Source organism: Gadus macrocephalus, chromosome 3 (assembly GCF_031168955.1).
Source record: "Gadus macrocephalus chromosome 3, ASM3116895v1".
Lineage (NCBI taxonomy): Eukaryota > Metazoa > Chordata > Actinopteri > Gadiformes > Gadidae > Gadus > Gadus macrocephalus.
Genome location: NC_082384.1, coordinates 5,222,386 through 5,234,540, shown reverse-complemented (window position 1 = coordinate 5,234,540; position 12,155 = coordinate 5,222,386). Strand labels below are relative to the sequence as shown.

The following is a 12,155-nucleotide window of genomic DNA, read 5'->3' as shown; positions in this document are numbered from 1 at the left end:
CTTTGCATGCGTATCTGTGTGTGTGTGTGTGTGTGTGTGTGTGTGTGCGTAATGTGTCCGTGTGTGTGTGTGTGTGTGTGTGTGTGTGTGTGTGTGTGTGTGTGTGTGTGTGTGTGTGTGTGTGTGTGTGTGAAAGTGAAAGAAAAGTGAAAAAAGAGCAAGGGGAAACCTTTTCTAAGGGTTCAGAAAGAGAAAGACGTTACGTCCATCATGCTTTAATGGATGTTTCTGCTTGCTGTCTAGACCAATTGAAACAGGCCTTTTCTCCACTGTGTATTTGTGTCCCGCTCTAGTCGCACCCTTTTAAGCTTGGAGTACACACTACCTCTAATCCTGTTAGTTAGACAGCAACCAGTGTCTGTGCTGCTCTCCATTTGCTCTGTGTGTGCATGAATTTGCCTGTACGTATGCGTGTGTGTGTTTATGTGCCCGTATTTGTGTCTGTGCTTGTGTGTGTGTGCATGTATGTGTGTGCGTAAGTATGTTTGTGTGTGTGTGTGTGTGTCTGTGTGCCTGTGTGTGTGTGTGTGAGAGTGTGTGTGTGTGTGTGTGTGTGTGTGTGTGTGTGTGTGTGTGTGTGTGTGTGTGTGTGTGTGTGTGTATGCTTGAGTGTGCATATGTATGTGTGTGTGTGTGTGTGCGTGCCTGTGCGTATGTGTGTGTATATGTGTGTGTGGTCATGTTTGTTGGCACTTTGGTGTGTTAATAATGGTTTGGTGATGATTCAAAACGTGTTCTTGAATCATCCCTCATCCACCCTAGTGGTCTATACTTCCATTGAGCCGTTCTTTAACCCAGCCATCCTCATGTCTGCCCTCCCCTGGGTGTTTCCTCCTCGCCATCTCTCCTCCTCCTCCTCTCTCCTCGCCCCCTCTCCTTGTCTCCTCATCTCGTCCTTTCTCCTCGTCCCCTCTCCTCGTGCTCCCTCCTCTTCCTCTCTCCTCGTCCCCTTTCCTCATCCTCTCTCCTCATCCCCTCTCATTGTCCTCTCTCCTCGTCCTCCCTCCACTCTCCCCTCTCCTGGTCTCGTCTCCTCATCCCCTCTCCTCGTCCCCTCTCCTTGTCCCCTTTCCTCATCTTCTCTCCTCGTCCCCTCTCCTTGTCCCTCTCTCCTCTCTCCTCATCCCCTCTCATTGTCCTCTCTCCTCGTCCTTCCTCCCTCCACTCTCCCCTCTCCTGGTCTCGTCTCCTCATCCCCTCTCCTCGTCCCCTCTCCTTGTCCCCTTTCCTCATCCTCTCTCCTCGTCCCCTCACCTTGTCCCTCTCTCCTCTCTCCTCATCCCCTCTCATTGTCCTCTCTCCTCGTCCTCGCTCCACTCTCCCCTCTCCTGGTCTCGTCTCCTCATCCCCTCTCCTCGTCCCCTCTCCTTGTCCTCTCTCCTCGTCCCCTCTCCTCGTCCCCTCTCCTCGTCCTCTCTCCTCTTCCCCTCTCCTCGTCCCCTCTCCTCGTCCTCTCTCCTCGTCCTCCCTCCTCGCCCTCTCTCCTCTCTCTTAGTCTCCTCTCTACTCGTCTCCTCTCACCTCGTCTCCTCTCCTCATCCTTCCTCCTAACTGCTGCTCTGTTGAGCCCCCCACTCCCTAACTCTTTAATCACCGCCTGATGAAGCCATTGCCGGCGAGGCACGATGGAAAAAAGGCACGCACAAAGGTCCTCTGTGCTAAAGGAAAATATATAAATAAGTCCTTGAAATTAGTGAATAAGCAGGGGTGCTAATGGTTTGAGGGGAGTCAAAAAGGTTGAGAGTACGAAAGGTTTACGAGCCAGCATGTGGTAGAGTGCCGCCAAACGTGACGTTCTTGAAAGCCATCGGCGTCGCCACACTGGTGGGTTTTTTGGGAGCTTAGCTTGGTTTTCCATTTTTCGCTCTCTCTTGTGCGTTTTCCACTGTGTTGATTAACAGGGGTCCTGGTAATGAGCCATGCGGACTAATTGGGATTGTCAGAGGGAGAGACAGCGGGAGACAGAGTGTTTGGCATTTTAGCACATCAAATATGAAGAGGGCGACGTCAAAGAACAAGGGAAGGATCGACAGAGAAGAAAAGGGGAGAAGGAGAGAGGGAAGGAGGGAAGGGGAGAGAGGACAGAGAGGCCGACAATGGAGAGGAAAACCGAGTATTGGACGGGGAAATAATAGAAGTGAGAGAAAAGGCTTGATGACAGCATGAAGGATGACCTTGTTAAAAGAAAAAAGCTTGTGTCTGTGAGAGCCTGTGTCGCTCTTTGTTTTTTGCGGAGGCTAGAATATCCCTTCGTCTCCATCTTAAATCACACGAGAGCAATGAAGAAGCCATTGGACTGAAGATGAAATGCCTGGGAAACAAAGCTTTGCTGGAGAGGGGAGCCCATTTTCAAAAGGGTTAAACGCTCCATTTGAAAAGAGGAGCAAATGATGGCACTTTAGTTAATTTAAAAATGTGTAAGGCATAACCCATATTAAAATGGAGAAGTATTAAATATTTAACTGGCTGTGATATATGTAATTAATCCATCCTTTCCCTCCCTATTTACTTAGCCATTGGTCAATAAGAAAGAAAAGAAAGAAAGAAAGAAAGAAAGAAAGAAAGAAAGAAAGAAAGAAAGAAAGAAAGAAAGAAAGAAAGAAAGAAAGAAAGAAAGAAAGAAAGAAAGAAAGAAAGAAAGAAAGAAAGAAAGAAAGAAAGAAAGGAAAGATAGACAGAAGGAAGACATAAAAAGTAGACATGAAATCATGAAACAGGCTCTACTGGTAGAATAGAGTGACTCCAGTCTGCAGTTGAACAACAATGAATGTGCTCTGTTGTATTTATCTTTTGAGGTGTATAATCTCAATGTATAGTGTACTGCACCACATTTTTATATTGTGGCGTAAATATATTTCTGCCTTATTTGTATGTATCCATAAAAGATGTTGTGCTATTATTTGCAACATAAATGCATATATATAGGGCTGTCAGTTAAACACGTTATTAACGGCGTTAACGCAAACCAATTTGAACGGCGTTAATTTTTTATCGCGCAATAAACGCAAATTCATATATTTTTTGTTTTGTTTTTTTGCCTCAAAACAAAGAATCAGTAGCCTGACTGTTATGTTCAAGGCAGTATGTTTGTATGTTCATCATTTAATTGCACTATAGGCTTTTTTTTGTATCTTCCTGCTTTGATCAGTATATGCCAATGTTGTTATCAATAAAAAAACATTTGCACAAGGCAAGCCGATGCCCTTCTCCATGTTGATAAGAGCATTAAAATGAGAACAATTAATGGGTCAAAGAAATCATGGGATATTTAGCATAGAAAAAAGATTTGCGATTAATCGTGAGTTAACTATGACATTAATGCGATTAATCGTGATTAAATATTTGAATCGCTTGACAGCCCTAATATATATATATATATATATGTATATATATATATATATATATATATATATATATATATATATTTAAATGTACAACATAAGAAAAATGCACATAACAAATTGTGCATTTTATTATACTATTATACTTTTTTTCATCACGACTAGTAATGAGGCTTTATATTTTAAGTATATAAAAATTAAAAAAAAGAAGACACTAACCACATAACAAAGGAGATCCTCTCAACGCACATATTAAAAACCCCTAATTTCAGTTTGGAAGCACAATCAAGGCCATAAAAAAATGTGTTGCCGCCCTGAGTAATTACAAAAGTGAAACTTTCATCAGCGTATCGCGCCGCTCCTCAGTCTCCCGGCTGGGATGCAGAATTAAAGAGGGATGCTCCGCATTGGAATTTATCAAAGCAAACAAAAGTGATGCTTAGCACCAAAGTGATATGACTGTGGGTTCAGGTAATAAGGTGGGGAATCCAAACGACTTTGTTGTTAATCAGGTTCACTAAATGAAGCACATTAGTGCTGAGGGATAAAAAAACTGCTACAACTCAAGGAACAGCCTTGAATTACACCAGAGCCTAGTTAAGGGAATTCTACTATTACATACATATATTAATATATATATATATATATATATATATAGAAAGAGAGAGATAAAGAGAGAGAGGGATGAAACTGAGAGAGAGGGATAAGAGCATGAAAGAGAGGGATGAGAGAGAGAGAGAGAGAGAGAGAGAGAGAGAGAGAGAGAGAGAGAGAGAGAGAGAGAGAGAGAGAGAGAGAGAGGGGTTAACACACAATTTATTGAAAAAAATGTGTGAAGTCGTGACTTTAAAATAATTTTTTGTATTTCTGTATGTAAAAGGGGAACGGTTTATGGTGGCCCATGTGATTTGCAGACTAACTGTTTGGCTGCACAGTTGTTTCTATAAAATAAAAACACCAGGAGAGGACGGTAACACAGCTGTGAGGAAGGAGGGAAACAAGATGTCCCCATAAAGGTTTTAAATGGAACACCAGCCGTGATGTCATTCCACCAGCGTCCTGGAAGACAGAGTCAATGGGACAAACCGAGGGGAGGGAGGAAGTGTTTGCTGTACAAGTGAGAGAGGAAATAAAAAGATTTTGGGGCACAAACGTGGAAAGGTTTCACTTCCAAACCTTGCGGCGTGAAGTTAATGAGCTGTGTGTTTGACACAGGTGTCGTGGGGAGATAGGACCCCCTACCCCTCTCTCACTCTCGCTCACACACATACACGTAAACACACACACACACACACACACACACACACACACACACACACACACACACACATACACACACACACACACACACACACACACACACACACACACACACGCACACACACGCATGCACATATCCATGCACACATGCATACGCATGCACACGTACACACATACACACACACGTACACACACACACACACGCGTACACTTGCACACAAAAAATGTCCACCATTTTGAACTCAGCTAAAATGTGAAAAACCAGAGAAGCACATGTGACACAGTGTACCGAGATCAAGACACAGAGGTTGCAGAGTAAAAAATGGGGGGGGGAGGGTAGACCAGGAGAGTAGAAAGACACGATGGGGGAACGACAAGAGAGAGGCTAGAAACAATTGAAGGAGGCAATTCGGAGGCACTGAAAGAGGGGGTTTAAAAATGTAAGAGACCAGGTATAGTAAAGAGTAAGAGAGAGACTAGAGTGAAAAAAAACAAGTAGAGAGATCAAGAAAGAAAGAGGGTGAGATGGACGAGAGGAACAGGAGGAAGTTACCAAGGCTCAGCGTGAGCTATGATGAAAGGGCCACGGTTGCCGTGGTGATTAAATGCCAGCAATAGCTTTGTTGCTCCCAATTTAACGAGTGAACCATGTCAGCTGATAAGGGATGCAGAGTGAAACACAGGACCCTGATTCCCATCAGAGGATGTCCATTATCTCAGTATCAGGCTCACAAGCTGTACTACAAGAATGAACAGTGCCTGTTCATTTTACAGTGGTAGAGGGGACCTTTTTGGAACACTTCTAGATATATTTTATACTCCTGAAAATAACTGAAACTAGACATAGAAATTAAATAGCTTTGGGAATAAAAATATTACAATATTACACAATATATAATTGACTATAGTAATGCAAAACAAAGAGCTGCTGTTAACAATATCTATACAATACATGATCCTTTTTCAAATATATCAGCCAACTTGAAAAGCCATTATTGTTGTTATTTACATGTATTATTTTGTATACGATTTATATACCTAATATACAATAAACACACAGCTAATAGAACAATGCACCTTAAGCCAGAAATAGCATGTCTTTAGAAATGTGGATATGTGGATTTATTTTGCAACAATAATTGAATACAATGGAATACAAATATTTGATACTCCACAATAACATCTATGGTTGTTTGAGTTCCTCTTGTTGGAAATTGTAGTTTGGGCCTTTAAGGCAACCATGCTGTTAGTTTCTTGGACATTTAAAGTAAATGTTTTAGGTCATGCGATAAAATATAAATAAAAAAGGTCAAATCTTGAGAGAGTACTGTTTTATATGTAATGCACACCTGCATTATCCAATTGAAGATAGAGAGATTAGTGAGGGACTGACCGTTTGCTGGTCAGAAGCGTTGGCCTGGTTTTCTGCCTTGTTTTTCACCTGGTCTTCGTGTCGCTTTGGAGGTTAAAGCTGAAGTGACACACGCTAAAAGAAGACAAACAAAACAAAAGTTAAGAACACTATTTCTGCCTCTTAGCAAATAAACAACAGCGTCTGAGATGGAGAGTCATGGTCATCTGGTGATGTTTGGGGCCGACGGAACAGTGATTCGTGACAGACACCAACAACAAATATTTGACTAAAGGTCTGGATGCTGGGCTCAAAACTGCACATAAGCCTTGACGCCATTACTTATTCAGGAAGTTTATTGGTGCGTTAATAATTGATCATCTAATTAAGGGGGGAAGTTGGGTAGCTGTGGGGTCTGAATGCCTCTTTACCAATGCGCTTTTGGTAAGTGCATGGTTTGGTGATGCGCGACAGAGCGGCGCCGAGCTAAGAGTTACTTTTGACCGGAGTGAAAATGTTGATTTTTGCAGGCATTTGGTGTTCCGTAAGAGGTCAAAGAACGGCCTAACTGAGCCCAATACTTTGGGTAGTGGTCTTCTAGAAAGTCAATGGCCGTCTCTGCTGCATTGGCTTCCTGAAATCTGAGCATTTGTGTTTCTTATAGAATGGCATAGCGTCTAAAACCCCTGGACTGCTGGGAGGGGCAGAGACTGGATTGAGGACGAAAAATAATCATATTCAAAACAAAAATAATTACATAGAATTTGCCAACCATCACATAAATCACACAAGGACCAATGGACTTCAATACAGATACGGTCTGCTTTCTAAATGTAGGATGAAGACAAAACAAATGACAATTCAATAAAGTTTGTCTGCTATTCAGCGGACAATCCCTGTTAAACCAACAGTGTTTTTAAGAGCGATGATTGAGCAGATCAGAACAATGGCTCCTTCCAAAGAGGCCTTTTAAGAAAGCATTAGAAAGTCTGCCATTAATCAACATGGAAAATACAAGCTGCGCCAGCTTTCAAAGTGTTATTCATCCTTCCATGCAATCGACATATGCATAAATAACATAGATTTATTTTTATATCATGGATACTGTTTTTATCCAGTTTACAATGATTGCATGCTATTTGAGATATTTAATATTATTAAAGTTAGTATTATGAGGATTATGATTATTAACATTTTTGGTTAATTGAGTGTCAGTAAGGACAGCAGAACATTATAATACTCAAAGTCTAAATTGGTTAAAAAATATATATACACACATAGACAAATGTGCTTACAACTATACCTTGAATAGACACATATATGTATTTATACATTTGTATGCATCTGAAAATAATATCACAAAATGCTTAATTAATTTATGGTCTTTATCAATTGCATTATACTACAACCACAATGAAACTTCAATTAATATTCTGATATCCCTCACATTTATTTTACAATAAATGTATATACACTAACAAATCACTTCTTACTAATACAGTAAAAGTAGAAGTATTATAGATAGGTAGATATAGATATGTTATTGAACGTTCAATACTGTATGTTTCTTTTCCCCATGGCATATTATTTCTATTAAAATAGTTGGTAGAACTTTGGAGTTTTCTGCCCCAAAGAGTATCCAGGCACATTTGTTTGAGAAATAGGCCATTAAAGAGTTACAAAATAGTTAAGTTGCACCATTCAATTGTTATATAGTATAATGCAGTACTGAATAAAGCTATAATGTGATTCCTCTATTAAATATACCTACAACCACCTCATTGGGGGTTGTACAGGAAAAACTAAGCTGTCTGTGTGTGTGTGTGTGTGTGTGTGTGTGTGTGTGTGTGTGTGTGTGTGTGTGTGTGTGTGTGTGTGTGTGTGTGTGTGTGTGTGTGTGTGTGTGCATGTGTGTGTGGTTGTGTGTGTGTTAATGTGTATGCAAAATATGTTAACAATATAACCCTTACCCACCTATGATAAAGTTATGTGCTTTAAAGTAAACTCAACCAACATAACAAAGGACTATTTTAAGGTAAGAACCATAACCAAAACACTGAACACCTCTGAGACTGAGGTAATTGTCTATAAATATCTGGGAACTGTTGTGGTATTGTATAAAAATTTATTGTTATGCATCATCAATGCACACGCATGCACACACACACACACACACGGACACGGACACACACACACACACACACACACACACACACACACACACACACACACACACACACACACACACACACACACACACACACGCGCACAAAAAGGAACACACTGAATCGCACACACAATGAATAGTGAAGACACACACACACACACACACACACACAGACACACACACACACACACACACACACACACACACACACACACACACACACACACACACACACACACACACACACACACACACACACACACACACACACACACACACACACACACGTGGTTGTCCCCTTGGAGGGCAGTTTGGTCTGATGGGCTGTGTGGTGCAGTTTGGGGAATACTGAGAAAGGGAGTTCAATTATCCAAACTGCTATTAGACGGGTTCATCTGCGCCAGATATACCATAATAGGCCATTAAAGGCCCGTTGAAGTCGTTGTCGTCTTATGAGCTGGCGTTCCACCCCTTTTTTCTGTAATAAGTCACCATGACCTTATTTTAGAACCCTGTTTAAGAACTTCCTTTGAATTGTAAGAAATGTTTTAATTGTTAATTATAATATTGACTACGTGTTTAATAATTCAATTTCAAATACATACGCTACATGCAGCGACCCCGGCCACCGATGGACGGGCTCAAATGTGTGTGAGTACGACTCCTGTGCAACCGTACGACTCCCCCCCCCCCCCCCCAATGACTGTTTCCATCTCGGACTGATGGGCTTACACCGTATTTATATTTATTTCCTCTTATTTTTATGCTGAAATATTTCTTCGATATTTTTTTCTCTTTTCATTTTCTATTTATTAGCATTTTACTTTTTATTGTTTAATTAGGAATGACGGATATTTTTGTAATCTAAATATGCGTCTTGTAATTGGAAGATGTATTTCTGAAGTCACGTATCAGTTCAGATCAGAAGTCTAGGACACATGATGTAGCCTGCGTCAGTACATTAAGCTGGTTATTATTTTGAGGATCACAGAAAGAGAGGCCTACATTGTTTGGTTTGGCTACCTTAGGCGGTAAGGTAGGACATAATAATAATGGCAACAATGACAATAACTTTTTTAATTAGGAACAAATTAATAATAATGAATCAAGCTGTACTCTACCTATAGTGTGCTTGCATTGTGATGATCTCAAACACAAGAAAGCATACTCAGTCACTCCCCGCTCATGCGCATGTCGTTGGCAGAAAGAGACGAGAGTGACAAGAGCCGCAATCATGTCTTGTTGTGCGGTTGGTTGCACAAACCCTTTTAATAAGACTGATTATCTCATTTATTCTACTTCTTGCTTGCCAACATAATAAAACCATTCAAATACTTTAATAATTATGCTTTTTCTTATTCGTATTGCATGCTTATTACATGTATACTCTGTTTGAGATAATCTCCCTCAAAAAGTAGTCCCCTTTAATTACAATCGATCAAACATGTTTTTGACACCTCAAATGGCATTATCCCGCTTATACCATGTTCACTTGCCCAGGAAAAGAAAATAAGATCATTCATTTATATTTTCATGCGTTTTACAATCCAAATATAAAGTTTTTGTTGTTTTTGTATTCTAGTCCGCTGAGCTATGAGCCAGAGAGCTAACGTTATGGATTGTACATATTTATAATTCGAAATTCGTCCCAGTCTTTATACCACAGATACTCTAGGGTCTATAGCATATAACCGCGTTTTCTGATTACAGTTTAATGTATAAGTAAGCTGACAAAATCGCTAATTAACACCATAACTGCAAATTAACCACACAGAGATAACCATGGCAACAGGTCAAACAAATGTTCTTTTTGACAACTTCCTGCGCGCGCATCCGCCGTGTTGATAACAAATAATCCCCCTATAAGCCTGTTTTCGACCATTTGAGGGACAAAGTATCTGTTTGAGAGACATTTCATATATTCGGTATTCTCTACTTAAGCTATTGTATTTAATGTAAACAGTCATATTTCACACTGGTGCTATCATGAGTGCTGGTGTCTTGGGAGGCTGGGTTTGGAGGCTGGGTTGGAGGCTGGGTTGGAGGCTGCGTTGGATACTGGGTTTGGAGGCTGGTTTGGAGGCTGGGTTGGAGGCTGGGTTAGAGGCTGGGTTTGGAGGCTGGGTTGGAGGCTGGGTTGGAGGCTGGGTTTGGAGGCTGGGTTGGAGGTTGGGTTGGAGGCTGGGTTTGGAGGCTGGTTACGCTGTTGCCTTTATAGGAATTTCAAGGTGGGCATTGGAGTGGTTCGTCCTGCGAGTGGTTTTCTCACGGTCAGGTTGGATCATGCAGCTGCATGTTGCTGCCACAAGTAAAAGCGTTTGATTTTCATGTAAATGTTGGATGTAAATAATATCCCCAAACAAGTATGCACTTTCAATTACACATCATATAGCATACGTATTTCTCATAACACAACTGTCTAATACTGTGCAGTAGATAGATGATTGCACAGTATTTTGAGATTACAATTCAGAATTAAAATAGTACTGGATGTAAACTGATATGAAGGCTACATTAATTGTATACACAGTATTAAGAACACCCTAATCATCATCCAGACATGACATCATCAATCTATGAAGAATGTAATTTAATATCACGGATTGCTTGTTTTGATTGAAACAATGAACGAGCGATTCCATGTTGAGCTCATTAGCGAGAACCGTAATCTGTCCATCAATCCAGTGTTGAATAGGTTAATTGTTTAACTAAATTGTCCACTAAAGGCTTAATGAGCATGTGTAAACATGTGGCGATGTGATGTGAGAGCCTTCAACAATGTCTCCATAACAACACGTTCCATCAAAGGCTCACAAGTTAAAAGTGTAGTAGGAGGACAATGATGATGACAATGGAGCTTAGATCTAATGATTTTTCTCAGACGGAGACACTTTTTTTTTTGTTTAAATGTGAATCCTTGTTGTGTCTCAGGTGATAAGTACAAAAAGTAAAAGTGTAAGAAAGACATAAAATAAAGAGAAAGATGTCACCCATGTTACACACACATGTGCTGACAACCCACTTTGGCAATCAGCAGTTGAGCAGTGATCCCTCATAATGCAGGCCGTGATTTATTTGTTCACCCATCCACTTCTGAACAATTATCATCTGAACGGTAACGGTCTCCAAAGGCTAAACAATCCCTGGCTGTTCACTCACCGCAGCCAACACAAGCGTCATGTCGAGGGGGCTTTTTCAGTGAGCTTGCGAGTGACAGCGATGAGAGCTGAACTGGTACATTACGGACTTTCATGAGGTTGAACACCTTGTTATGAATCTTTTAGTGTAACACTTATAGTAACAGCACATTTATTTGGCATTATGTAGCATTGGCTTGGTAAGTATGGCATTATTTTCAACCACACAACTCTCATCTTAATTTAAAACCATACCTTGTCACTTAATGACTTCTCCAAAAGGATTTGAAATTGTGTCTAAAGAATAAAACACAACTTCCAATGTCTCCATAATTGGAATACTTTATAAATAATTGAACAAAATTGTCAGGAGATTTTTCACAGTTCAGTACAGTGTAATGTATTCACTGTAAATACATTACACTGCATCAAGTAAAATTAAAAAAGAGAAAAGTAAAAAAGGGAGAGTGAGATCTGCATGTAGAAATGACTTGCATTTGCATTTCAGATTTGTGCGTTCGTGAAAATATTTAGTGTGCTTGTATTTAGGATATTCTTGTGTACAAAAAAGTTCTGTCCGTCTAAAAAGGTTTTCAAGTAGTGGGTGAGATCCTCCAATGCCAAAAGCACCAGTGCAAATCATATGTCTCAAACCTGTCGGCACTAATAATACTCAGCGTGATTAGTGCCAACAGAGCTGTGTGTCCGTAAAACATTTTGTCAGTTTAAAAAAGATTAGTAGAAGGAGGTAGGCCCAGCTCTGCTCAGAACCATGGGAGCCAATAACATCACTCTGACTCTAAGGTGTCATCATATTTTAATCTCTTACCCACTTCCGCCTGTGAACAAAATTCTATGAGAAAATGACTTTACCGATGTGTTTGATTGGCTCAAACACA

General features: G+C 40.5%; 1 long non-coding RNA gene across 1 annotated transcript in view; it reads right to left on the bottom strand.

Annotated features, from left to right (window-relative positions):
- LOC132453820 (uncharacterized) overlaps positions 1 to 12,155 on the bottom strand; it is a 281,098-nt gene that overhangs the window by 112,401 nt on the left and 156,542 nt on the right. The window contains exon 4 of the long non-coding RNA XR_009524811.1: positions 5,995 to 6,087. This is a non-coding gene — a long non-coding RNA (uncharacterized LOC132453820). The remainder of the gene's footprint in view (positions 1 to 5,994; positions 6,088 to 12,155) is intronic.